Genomic DNA, 9,392 nt, shown 5'->3' with positions numbered 1-9,392 from the left:
CCCGGGCACGTGCCCTGACTGGGAATCGAACCAGCGGCCTCCCGGTGCACAGGCCGACGCCCCACCGCCGAGCCACACAGCCGGGCTGTCTTCCCCTTTCATCGGTCACCGTCCTGCCGTGAGGCGACGGGAGAGACAGAGCGAGCGGGGACCGCTCCCGGAGAGCCCTCCATCCTCCCGTGTCCACGAGGCAACCAAGTCCTCACGCTGGGAACCTGGGGGCTTCGTGGGCCCAGACAATTGGTGCGTCTCCGCTCGTGCGAGGCCGGCGTCGGGGAGCCGGCTCTGGGGTTTCCCTGGACCTGGGACGGCTCACACCCCCGGGGCTCGGAGGCGGGAGGCTGCCGATGGGTCAGGTCAGGGTCAGGGATGAGGCCCCGGAGCAAGATGGGGGGCTGGGGCTTGATGAACAGCCTGTGACCAGCCTGGGCACCAGCGAGCCCCAGATTGTGGGCTGATCACCGGGGCCGCTGTGTGCTGTGGAGGCGCGGGGGTGGCTCACCCCACACCAGGCCTGCGCCGGGGTCTCCTGGTGGCCCCGAGGGTCGGGCCAGGTCCCACCCTAGAAGCCGGGCTGCGATCAGGAGCAAACCCCCTGCCCTGGCCTTTGCCTGCAGGTGGGGCTGAGGGTGCAGAGGGAACGAGCCTCAGGGAACGAGAGAAGACGGGGTGTGCTGAGGGTGAAAGGCTGCTCGAGGCTGGAGGGGGGTGCCGGGGCCGCCTGCAGGGAGAGACCCAAGGAGGAGAGAGGCGAGGGGGAGCCCGCCCACCACAGGCGGAGGGAGCCCCGTGCAAAGACCCCAGAGAGGGAGGGGTCTGGCATGGGTGGAGTGGCCACGTCCGAGCCGGCGGGAACCGGCCCCACGGGCCTTGAGAGTGTGGCAGGGACGTGAGTGGGTGTACACGCAGGGGCCGGATCTGTTTGGCACTCTTTTTGGCTCACCCAGCTGCCAAGTGGAAAGACACCTTTTATTTTGTGCATTTCACGTTGTACCCTGAGACTGCCCAGGGGCCCACGGCACAGCAGAGGTGGGGACCCCGGGCCTCGATCAGGTGAGTGCAGGGCCTGGTACAAAACGGGGGTTCGGAGAGGAAGAGGGAGGTGGGGGAGGAGGCTGGGGGGGCAGGCAGAGGTGTCACCTTGCAGCGGAGACCCCACACATGTCACCCAGCACCCACTGTCCTTCTCTCCTGGGTCCCAGCGTGTGGGCGCCTCCTCTGGCTAAGGCAGGCGCCCTCCCCCACTCCCCTCCACACACACACTCGGGGCTTTCCCTGCTCTTCCTGGTAAAATTATCCGAGCCTTCCTGTGCTGTTCGCTGACCCACATCCTTTTAGGAAAGTGATGGCATCTTTTTTTTTTTTTTTTTTTAAGCAAACCTGTAGAGAAGAAAAGGCATTTTTAACCTAATTTGACTCAGAAAGAAACTGACAGTCAGGATGTAGAAAGTGACTTGGCAAAGATCTCACAGTGAGGAAGGGCCCTCTCTCTGCCTCAGGTTCCTGCGGCTCCACCCGCCTGCGGGGGCGGGGACCCCATCCTTTCCCACCGGGCCCCACAGGCAGGAGCGCCCAGCGGGCTGTGGCCAGGCTCTGACTCAGGGCCCCAGGCCCCACGTTCTCGCTAAGGTTGGGTCCCAAACACTGGCAGCCACGGTGGGAAAAGCCAACCACGGTCCCCGGCCCCATTCCCACCACCAGATGAACCCTCCTCCCACCACCGGAAGCCAGAGCTGACACTTGGTACAAGCAGTGCCTGTTTCACTTTTTAAAAAATATATTTTTATTGCAGAGAGGAAGGGAGGAGGAACGAGATAGAAACATCAATGATGAGAGAGAATCATGGATCGGCTGCCTCCTGCATGCCCCCTACTGGGGATGGAGCTAGCAACCCAGGCACGTGCCCTGACCGGGAATCGAACCGTGACCTCCTGGGTCACAGGTCGACACTCAATCACTGAGCCACCCCGGCCGGGCAGCAGCGCCTGTTTCTACGTCATTCCCCACTCCTGATGCTGAAGGTCACGGAGGACACCGGACGTTGAGTTGTCTGCGGTTCTGGGAGCGGGCGTGCTGTTTGCCGCATGGTGGCCTGGGTCGCGATGGGCTGGCCCCCGAAGCTTCGACAGCCCCCTCTCTCTGAGGCCGCACTGGGGAAGTCTTCTGTTACCCAGATAATCCTGTGTTGAGAGAGACTTTGTATTTGGTGTATTTAATGAGCAAGCAACTCCCCAAGGCCTTTCAACAAAGCCGGTGGATTTCACAGGAGAGACGCGCCGACGGGCTTGGCGACGCGGGTGAGAGGCAGCCACTCTCGGCTCCTGCAGCCCCTGGCGCGCCTGGCACTGGCCACACCTGGAACCCGCCTCCAAGCCCAGGGCCCAAAGGTGAGGGCGATGAAGCGGCCGGCACGCTGCCCCGGCCTCTGCCCCCCCGGCCAACGGCTGAAATGAGCATTTTAATGTGAAAGTAATGGCGTTGATGAGTTGATGAGATGGCGGCCAAGTGAGGAAGCCGCCCACCAGCCGCCAGAGCATCCCTGCTCTGCAGGGTCCCTCACGGTGAGGCCCCATCCTCGGCCAACTGGCGAAAGGCGTGCTGCGCCCCAAACACAGTCCTCGAAGGAGATTGACTTGGGGGACCCGAGACTGTGGGTTTCGAGGAGAAGGGAGAGAGGATACTTATATACCCAGCGTCTCCTCCACGTGCCACTGGGGGCCCCTTGCAGGAGTGACGCGTGGGGTGTACGGGGAGGTGGGCCAGGTGGCCGCCCGGGGGGATCTCCGGTGGTGCACGCATAGGCATGTGTGTGTGCGTGTGTGTGTGGGCGGGTGTATGTGTGGGGGTGCGCTCCTGTGGGTCATTAGGGAACATTCTTTTTTAGAGCATTTTTAGGTTCCCAGTGAGACGGAGCAGAAACGACAGAGAGTTCCCGTACACCCCTCTGCCACCCCCGCCATGCTCAGCCCGCCGCGGCCACACCCCACCCCAGGCTGGGACGTTACCACCCAAAGCCCGGTCAGGTGGTGTTTGTAAACGGAACTCACTCCCCGGGTCTTTAACAAACACTCACTAAGCCCAGCGCAGCGGCTAAGGAAACAGACGCAAACAGCAAGCGCTCCCGGGCCTGCCGTCTACAGCCCGAGGCGCCCCAAGAGGAAAAGCTCATGAACTCGGCTTCTGACACCAACCTAGAGACGTGCTGCTCATTCGAGAAATGTCAGCTACAGGGAGCGTACCCCCAGCATGAAAAACACCCCACGACGTAGCGGGTGAGAACAGCCATTAATTGGGCTCATGATGCCGTAAGTTGGCGCTCCGGGCCGCACTCAGCCGGGCTGGGCTCCCAGGTGCGCCTGGGTCGGTGGCGGGCGGGCAGGGCGGCTCCGTCCGGGGGGGTGGGCTGGCTGGCGGCTGGGGTGGCGGGGACGGCTGGATCCAGCCGGCTAGCCCAGGCCCCTGCACGGCTGTCTCGGGGTCCGAGAGCGGGGAGAGGGCAAGCCTTTCTCAGGTTCACTTTGCTCCGACCCCAGTGATGAAAGCACGTGACTGGGCCAGGCAGCTGGGAGGGCCCGAGAAAGTCCCTCCCTGTCGCGGGAGGAGCTGCCGGGAAATGCGAGCAGAGTGAGGTGGGGGCTTGTCCAGGGCCCACGAGGGAGGTGAGCAGGTGAGCTCAGGGGCGGAGGACGAGGGAGCAAAGGCAGGTTGGTGCAAAGACATGGCGGCTCCCAGGCACAGCCATGGGCCGGGCCAGGGCGGTGCAGGCAGAAGGACTCAGGGTGCAGACGCGCTGGGATCAAGGGCCTTGAAGGCCAGGCTGAGGATTTGGGCTTTACCAATGGGCACTGGGGAGCTGGTGAGGGGACGGAGATGCGACTCTCTCTTGTTTGGAGAGAATGACCGGCAGGCAGAGGCCGGGGGCAGGAGGCCCCAGGGGACCTGGCCGGGGAGGCCCAAGGGCCTGGGAAGCGGCGGGGAGCGAGGAGGCCCCGGGAGGCCTTCAGCCCGCAGTCCGTGGGCGCCCAGGAGCACCAGCTGCAGACAGGGAGCCTCCCGGGGTCCGCAATCGCCCGGGTGCGTTTTCCGAAAAGCCTCGCGGCTTGGGGTTTTTGCCTTCTGGTTCTCCCCGAGCCCACTCCAGGGTGACAGAGAGCAGAGCGCATCTCCAGCCGCAGCCGGAGAATCGGCAGCGCAAGCGGGAAGAACCACCCCAGGCTTCTTGGTCTAATTCTCAAGGTCAAGTGATATCATTAGAATAACATGAACTCAATTTGAGTTACAGCAGGGAAATCATGTCAGGAAATATGGGTCACTCCTCGCCGCGTAATGAAGCCGTTACCTCGCGCGACGGCAAACGCGCTCAGGAGCCTGCCGGTGGCGTCGCCCAGGCGGAGGGGGAGACGCGTCCTTGAGCCGGGACCGCTGGGTGCCCGCAGCCTCGGAGCCGGCCAGTGGGCGGGGATGCCCGGACAGGGCAGATGGAGGGGCTCTGTCTGTGCTTTTAATTTTTTAATATATTTTTATTGATTTCAGAGAGGAAGGGAGAGGGAGAGAGAGAGAGAGAGAGAGATCAATGGTGAGAGAGAATCATGGATCGGCTGCTTCCTGCACGCCCCCTCCTGGGGATCAAGCTCGCAGCTCAGGCCTGTGTCCTGACCGGGAATCAAACCCGTGACCTCCTGGTCTATAGGTCGATACTCAACCACTGAGCCACATGGGCTGGGCTCTGTGGGTTTATTTTGTTTTGTTTTATTTTATTTTTTGAGATTTTCTTTAAAAGCAACAGTGGGAGATGGGCATAGGGAAGAGCCCTGAAGTCGTAGAGCAGGCGAAACCCGGTGCTCGATCGGCGGGGAGGGCAGGTGAAGGGGGAACGGCCAGCGCTCGTGCAGCGAGGAGGCGCTGTGACACGAGTGAGCGACCCGGGGTTGTTGGGCAGGGGCACAGCAGCAGAGTGGCCAGACCGCCCGCTCTGTGCAAGGGACACGGCTGCCCACTGCCTGCTGCCCGCTGCCTGCTGCCCGCTGCCTGCTGCCCACTGCCTGCTGCCCGCTGCCTGCTGCCCGCTGCCTGCTGCCCGCTGCCACCCCAGCTCATGGCAGGAAAGTGGCCCAGGAGATCTTGGCTGTGGCTGCACCGTGGCCTGGCCCCTCCCTCTCCCAGGCCTGCCTCCCTCCCCCTCCAGGTGCAGCTCCTGCGTGCACCTCCCAGAAACCCCCCACCCCTGATGCCCTCCTGCACCCCAGCCCCCTACCTGGTCCCACGGGGAGACAAGCGGGTGCCGGGGAGCAGAGCAGGCTGCCCTGCGTGCAGCAGGCGCTCAATCGTTGCTGCCCCCCTGCAGTAGGTGCCTCTGTGGCATCATCACCAATCACCCGGCATCCGTGGCCCTGAGTCAGAGCCTCTATCCAGCCCTGGGCCCCCTGCTCCCTTGTCCTGGGGGAGCGGGCCGGCTCGGGGTGCTGGAGGGTGCGTAACTGCCTCTCCCCACTAGATGCCAGTAGCAACCCCCAGTTGTGGCAACCACAGGTGGTTCTAGACTTTGCAAATGTCCCCTGAGAGGCACCCGTGCTCCCGGAGCCCTAACCCATCCACGTTCCCGGAGCCACAGGCCTCCTCCGGGGGCAGGGGTGGAACGGGGGGACAGGGGAGGCGCCCACACAGGGCCCGACGCTGCTTCGGGTCCCAGCTGCTCCTCATGTGGCCGGCCTCCGTGCCCTCTTATGGAAAGGGAAGCACCAGTGCCCTCCCTGCAGCCGCCCGAGGCGTGAGAACGTGGGGTTGGGGGGGAGGGAAAGGCTTTTGACAAAAGGCAGGTGTCGGGTGGAAGTACAATAGAATCATCCTCACCAGTGGCCGCTCCCCCAGAGCCGCTCCATGTGCCCAGCCCGAGAGGGACAGACAGACAGACAGACAGAGGGCCTTACCGAGCCTGTCCCCCTCCCCTGGTCTCCACGCCCCAGTGGCAATGCCCATAAGCAAAAGGAATTAAATCTTCACACCCACCAGGTCCGAAGGACATGTAGGATTTTCAAGGAAAAGATTTTACTTGTAAACTGGCATAGATTTCTGCCTTGTACGGTGATGCTTCTAACCTTGAGCAGGATGTGGGCCTTTTGTTGTTTTTGTTGTTGTATTTTTCTACCAAAATAAACAGGGTTGTGATTATTTTGCAGTTAACAAAGAACAAAGGAGTGCAGGGGCTCGGGGACAGAATTCCCGCCTTGCCCCTGGCCCTGCGACTCTGAGTCTTGGGGGGGGGGGGGCGCGGGTAGTCCTGTCCACGCCCCCCACCCCCCACCCCACAGCCCTGGGAGTCCTTCCTGGCAGGTCCCCAGCTGCCGGCCTGCTGGGGAGGAGGCCGCCCCCACCCCCACTCAGGGTACCATCGGGGAGACACCCCGTGAGGGACGCTGGCCGGAAGCCTTGGAGAACAGCCCTTTCTGGTCCTCGGTCACGCCCTCTTCAGAGAGGGACCCTGACCCGAGCCCTGCTCAGGGGTAGGCGGGCCCCGCAAATGGCAGCAGGAAGACGCGGGGAGCACGGGGCGGGGTGTTCCTACGGCAGAGAGGGCCCGACTCCCCCACAGCACACAAAGCAAATGATATTTACTTCCACGGAGCCCGAGAGTTTGACAGCAAAGCGAGACTTATGGTAGAGTTGTTGCCGCATTTATATTTAATACATTTAAGAGAGAGATGAAATAGACGTTCGCGGGGCTGGTGAAATATTGATAAGAGCACACCGAAGCCATGTAGGGGAGGGAGCGGGAAATAAAAGAGCTCACGTGTGGGATCACATCGAGCAAGCCAGCTTTTAACCTGACAGCTCCCAGGCTCCTCGGCCCAAGAGCTGCCAACGGCCGCAGATGCGCCACACCTGAGCTCACGGGCGCGGAGGGAGGGCGGGGGTGGGGGGGGGGAGGCTGTGTGGGCACGAGGCTCAGCCAGCTCCAGGTGGTCCGGGCGTCTGCACACCTGCCCGGCTGCTCAGGTGGGCCTGGCACCTCGCAATGCCAGCCGGCGCCGGTCCCGGTCCAGTCTGAGGCCTGCGAGGGGCCGGTCTGCGTTCACGCTACTGCCCGAGGGTCTTGGGATGATCAGACCGAAGGAGAACGGGTTGCATTTGTTCGTCTGCAGGTTCCTGACATTTTTGAAGTGCACAGGGAATACATACATGGTCGTGGTGGGAAAACCAGGAAAAAACCCACAACAGATTAACAAACGTGCAGTCCTCTCGCCCATGCTCTCACCTGCGGCGGGCGTTTGCGCGCTGGCCGCCCTCCATCACCGTGGGCCGCTTTGCTATGATGCAGGATCGTTTCAGAGCGAGGCCTACTCAGCACGGACAATACGGAACATGCTGGCCACTGCCCGTCCCGTCCCGTCCCCTCCCCTCCCCGCAGCTCAGCCGTCCCCTCCGCCGGTCCTGATCCCAATTTAAATTCATCTTGTGGCCCTGGTCAGAGGCTCAGTTGGTTGGGTGTCCTCCGTGAACCCTAAGGTTGCTGGTTTGGTTCCCGGTCAGGGCACAAGGCCGGGTTGCGTGCTCGATCCCCAGTAGGGGGCGTGTGGGAGGCGGCCAATCGATGGATGGTTCACTGTCACATGGATGTTTCTGTCTCCCTCTCCCTCTCCCTTCCTCTCTCGCTAAAAATCAATTAAGAAATCTTTTAAAAAAATGATGAATTCGCCTTGTAGACCCACTTCAACCCTGTCTCCCCAGAACACACTCAAGGATGCCCGCTGCCCCCCTGGCCCGGGTCTCCCTTGGCCGAACCCCGCGCCACCACTTGGGGCTCATCCTCAGACCACCCTGCTGTCTGTGTCCCCCAGGACCGTGGCTGATCTTTACTGGGGCTGCAGGTAGAGCGCTCTTCACTCGGACCCTTCGCGGGGCGGGGGGGGGGGGGGGGGGGTGTCACTCCGGGGCCTCGGCCATGTGGCCCCAGCTGTCTGCAGCCTGGCCTTCCGCGGGAGCCTCAGGGGGGCCTCTGTGGACCCCCGTGTTCTCTGTGGGCAGCGTTCTCTCTCGGATCCTCCTTCCCGGGCTCTGCGGCCACCTGGTCTCCCGGCTCCCAGCTCTGGGGGGTTGGACACCCAACCCAGGCGTTCCTCCCGGTGCCCTGACCTGGAACCTCGCTTAGGGCCGGAAGCCAGGGCCCCCTCAGGGCCCACCTCATACTCCCACCCCTCAGGGCCCACTGCCCTTCCTACCAAAGCCCAGTGCCTTGCAAACCGTTGATTCGGAGGTTGGTCCAGTTTGTTGGTCGTGTCAGGCGGGGAGGTCCATCTGATCTGTGTTACCCCTTCTTGGCAGGAAGTAGGTGCTCCCTCGCTAGCGACCCATGACTCTCCCCCACTCAGCTCAAACGTCACCTCCTCCAGGCAGCCTTCCCTGATGGCCCGTGGACCAGATCAGGCGCTCCTGCGATTGGCCCCCACAGCCGCACCGCCTCCTTTTCTTGGTTTTCATTCGTCTGCGTGGCTATTGCTTGTTCGCTCGCCTCCCCAGCTAGACTGCAGGGTGTGCGTCCTGCTCACTAGCCGTCACCTGGACGCGGCTTGATGGGCGCTGACAGTTCTGCAGGTTTTAGCTCCAGACGAGGAGGACAGTGTGGGCGGGGATGTCCCTCTCGTGTCCAGCCGGGTCCTGGGCACAGGGAGGTTCCCTCTAGCAAGGTGAGGGTGTGAGGGGCCCTGTGCCCCCGCTGGGGCCAGATGCTGACCGCCCCCTCCCGCTGCCCCAGAAATCACCCCTGGTAGCCAGTCGAGCAACTATTCACAGGGGGCAGTTCGGATGCAAAGGAAGCAGGAAGAAGGGAGAGCAGGTACCCCGGGGCCAGGATCCTGAGCAAGCAGCCAGCCTGTCTCCTACAGCGGGTGTCCCTCCAAAACACCAGCTCCCCAAACCCCACGTGCTGGAGGGGACCCAGCCATGGAGAGGACCCCCAGCCCATAGAGGGGACCCCCAGCCCATGGAGAGGACCCCAGCCCACGGAGAGGACCCCCAGCCCATAGAGGGGACCCCCAGCCCATAGAGGGGGCCCCCAACCCATGGAGAGGACCCCCAGCCCACGGAGAGGACCCCAGCCCATACAGGGGACCCCCAGCCCATGGAAAGGACCCCCAGCCCATAGAGAGGACCCCCAGCCCATAGAGGGGACCCCCAGCCCATGGAGAGGACCCCCAGCCCACGGAGAGGACCCCAGCCCATACAGGGGACCCCCAGCCCATGGAAAGGACCCCCAGCCCATAGAGAGGACCCCCAGCCCATAGAGGGGACCCTCAGCCCATGAAGAGGACCCCCAGCCCAGGCAGTTAGGGCGTGAAGCAACTTTGCCAACTGCAGGGACTTCCAATGATATTCCATGTGCACTCTGCGAGTGGAAA

This window comes from Myotis yumanensis, unplaced genomic scaffold (assembly GCF_028538775.1).
Source record: "Myotis yumanensis isolate MYYU_CA2020_CCGP unplaced genomic scaffold, mMyoYum1.0.hap1 SCAF_18, whole genome shotgun sequence".
Taxonomy (NCBI): Eukaryota; Metazoa; Chordata; class Mammalia; order Chiroptera; family Vespertilionidae; genus Myotis; species Myotis yumanensis.
This window is presented reverse-complemented; position numbering follows the sequence as displayed.